This window comes from Corapipo altera, unplaced genomic scaffold, assembly GCF_003945725.1.
Source record: "Corapipo altera isolate COAL_440 unplaced genomic scaffold, ASM394572v1 50, whole genome shotgun sequence".
Classification (NCBI taxonomy): domain Eukaryota; kingdom Metazoa; phylum Chordata; class Aves; order Passeriformes; family Pipridae; genus Corapipo; species Corapipo altera.
Window position 1 is genome coordinate 3,012,899 of NW_020884889.1, and position 4,130 is coordinate 3,017,028.

Sequence of the window (4,130 nt, forward strand, 5' to 3'; positions counted from 1 at the left end):
CCCATTGGCCGCGCCGCGGCCCCGCGCGCCTCCATTCGCCGCGCACCGCCCCTGCGCCCCCTCCTCATTGGCCACCCGGCCCGCGCACGCCCGCAGTGGCGTCACACTGCGTGATCGCCGCACCGGGGCCAATGGGGCGAGGGCAGGCGCGCGTGGACAGCGCGGCGATTGGCGGCGCGGCGGCAGGTCCCCACAGAGGCGGCCAATGGCGAGGCGCGGCCACCACGTGCACAGCCTGTGGGTAAACAGGCAGGGGAGGGGCGGGGCCGGGCGAGGGGGCGGGGTCAGGGCGGGGCCTTCAGCCTTTGCCCTCCCAGCCCTGAACCTTCCTCAGCCTTTTGCCCCTACTGCCTTCAAGCGTACCGACGGGTCCCCGGGCACCGGAGTTCGGGGTTCTTGTCCCTCGCTGTTCCACCGCCTGTGGTCACTACCCTCCCGCCCTGCGCTGTGGGGAAGCCGTGTGCCCTCGGTGACCCCGGGCTGCGGGGAGACCTTGGTCCTTAGTGGCCCTCGGCCGCTGTCATGGCTGTTGGGGTGTGCTGGGTCGGTCTCAGCCTCTCCCCGCCCACAGCCGGGCTGGGACTGTTAAATGTGGAAAAGTGTTGCGGTGTCGCTGTTCTCCCCCTGGTGTGCTAGGGGATTCCCTCGGGAACTTGGTGCTGCCTGCGTGAGCCCACTCCCCACCCCACTGACGAGCAGGAGCTGAAGGTTTATCTGTAAATAAACCATTCTGGACAGTCTGGAAACCTTATTGCCCATATAAATACTGTCTGTTTCTGCACTTTGTAAACCAAGAAATGCCCTGGTTCAAGAACTTGTTCTTACAACCCCCGTTGTAACTGGGAAGCTAAATGGCTGCATGCTGTCACACCCGGCCAGTGACGCCTTCCCAAACACAAAGGTTTATCCACAAGAATAAACACAGAGTTTGCTGCTCTTTACAGTTTTTAGAAGTGCTAGCTTAGGAACCCCCCAGCATCTATAGGAAGAGTGGTGAATGTGTTGGTGTTGATGGGTGAGCATGGCCAGACCCACCATCCCAACAGCGCCGAGGCACCGAATGCTCCGTGTCCCCGTCCAACCAGCCCGAGACACGCTACAGAACAAAATGCTTTGCATTGACTGGACAAATAGCACAATTAATGCTGTTCTCGGCAGTGTCGTGTTTTACAGTGGCCTGAGATGACAGCAGTGCATCTTCCTGAAGGTGTGTGCGGTGGATGATGATCCATCAGCATTTCCACTGGTGACCAAGGAGTCATTTCCCGGTCGGAGTCACCTGCCCGCTTGAAGCTCCCCACAGCTGCATCTTCCTGCATTCCTCCGGCCCTCTGGGGCGCTGCAAAACACCAACCTGGTGCTTCCCAGCTGACTCAGTTAATTACTGAAATTAGCTAAAATTGTCTTCCAGACTCAGAGTCTTGGCTTTTGAGTAACTGATGGGATAACTCCCAGGTTTCCTCAGAATCCCTGGCATACCTGTGTGTCCCGTGAAATGTAGCCTCGTATTTAGAGCTACTTCTGCAATGAAGCACCTGTCCTTGCCGAGAGCCAGGTAGGCCTCTGGAACACTTTCTGTTGGCTAAAAGTTTGTAAACACCTCAGTGGTAATCGATAATAACCTGGGAAAAAGGAATGTGGTTACAGGTGGGGTGAAGTCATGGGCTTTATTTTGACCTTTGGCCACGGATTCCCCAACTCATGAGGAAGAATTATGTAACTAAAGAAAATAACGCTGTGATGGTTATCTGAGTAGTTAAAGAGTTCTGGGATACTCATATACCTTTGTGCTTTTGAAATAATTTTTTTTAATTGAAACTGCAAATGCATTTTAGTTGGGAATTGTGGTGTATGAAATCATGCTACATTGGTGGTTTTTAGTTCAGTTAAACTTATACATGAGTAATTTTGCATAAATCTTTTCCTTCTGTCCAGTTTTTTCACATTAGCAAGTATAAGGTTAGTTTTGTAGCCAGCCAAGAGACCATGCTTGGATGTCCAGACTGAATATTTGCTTATTTGCAGAATTTCCTTAAGTACAGTGTGTGTGTGCAGGCTAATTTTGAGAGTGTGATACAAAGGAAAAAAAAAATCAAAATCCCACACCTCCCTTTTTCCTGCATGAATTAGAGCCTGTGTAAAAGTAATTAATTCTCTTAGGGGTTTATTCGACCATTCAAACATTGCCTCCCATTTATTCTTTTTAAGTGCAAATGAGGTAGATAGGGAAATGAATAAACATGGACAATTGCTTGTGGAACAAAACATTACACAGAATTAGTGAGAGTTAGGAGGCTTCAATAACTTGAACAATTAGCCTGTAGAGGACACAGTTAATAGGAACATTCTGTCACAGTCAGGTGATACTTATCCCTGATGTTTGTTTGCCCTTTAATACGTTTTTTTTCATCAGGATGCAAAGACCAGAATTTGTTGAAATTATCATGGAGTGATTGGTTTTCTCATCTACCCATCTTGAGGACACTTTGTGGTGTTTGAGACGTTTTAACTGACCCACCCAGTGACGTAAAATGAATGGTGGAATCCACCACATGACTATTTTAGTCTCTGATGAGCCAAGAGGAAGGAAGAGGAGATGAACACTCAGACTAAGTTGTGGGTGTTTGTGTGTGACTGGTTATCTGAATGCAGGAGTAGGTGTGAAAGAGCAGGAGATATATTGACATGCTTGAGTATATTTTCATTTCACTTATTTTGCCACTTTATTCAGGACTATGTAAGAATGAGCTGCCTGAACGAATTAATTAATGCACAAATTAGTGTGTAAGAGTAAAAAATACACAAAGAAGGACCTCATTGGAGAGTATCCACAAAGCTCTTAACAGCTCTGGAATCACAGACTCATCTTGAAGGCAAAGGAAGTGGGAGAACATCTTCCTGCAGCAGCTGGTGATATCCTGGCTCTGCTGGTTACTTTAGAAATGACTGCTGTGGTCAGGTCACTGAATTTAGATAGGTCTCATGATATAAGTTTCTACAGGCAGTAACTATTTTTTAACTAATTTCTGTGCACATAGTCATAGAACAGGCTATCAGGGCTTTAGCCTGCCAGAAGACTTTTGGAAAGTATGGAATAGAGTCTGAGTTTCCACAGTGGGAAGGACACATGATATGTAAATATTTATTTTTTTTTTGGTGGAAGATACAGGATAAGAAATGGTCTCAGCAACAACTTCTGCTTCCAGGAGGGTTTTTGTTTTTCAGGAATCCAAGTAGTAACTGGGAGGGATGTGCAAAACTTGATAAGTATTTGCAGTCCTCTTCCTGCTTGAAAGGAACGGAGACAGAGCTCTTCATCATGAGTCAGGCACCAGCACTAGGAGTTTGCCAACTAAGCTTTTCTGTTCTTAATCAATGGCCTGGCAGTTTAGAGAGTGAAGAGCTATTTCTGCTGCTGGAGGAGGACTTGGGGAAGTGTTTATGAGAGCTGCTAACAGCTAATTTACAGGCTGTGGAGTTCTTATTTGAGATTGCTGTGCTATAACATCCGTTCAAGTGGCTTTCTCAGCCAGTACCAAAGGCAAGAGGCAAACAAGCAGTGTCTGAGCTGCAGTTGAGCTCGGTGGAAGAGCCATGGGACAGGCTGTGCATCAGTGAAGGCCTCACACAGGCAATGAACAGTGCACAAACTCCATCCTGACCTTTCTGCATGGTAGGGAGGATTTGCCCATGTACCTCATCCTTTATCTGCACATAGTTTCAGCTCTCTCAGTGGGTCTGACACATGTCAGGAAGCAGTTGGTTGAGAGCAATATTTACCCCTGAGAGCAGATATTATGGGCTCTTAAGTTCCACAAAAGCCCTCAGAATGTAGGGCCTTCTTTTTCCAGATAACTCAGAAATCAGCTTTCTGGAGTTGTTTGTGGAGTCAGGGCAGGGAGGGATGAGAGACAATTCTTTTCTTTCCCTACTTCCTGGCCTATTACCAGCAAGTTTCTTATCAGCACTGTGCCAAAAATGCAGCCCTGGCACTCCCAATCAGTACAAGAAGGCAACGAATGGGTACTAGTGACACTTACTGTCATGGACAGGCTTTTATTGCTTTTATTCTATTACCAGTAATTGAAAGGTCAGCCAAATTTTTCTAAGACAATTAAGTGACATTTACA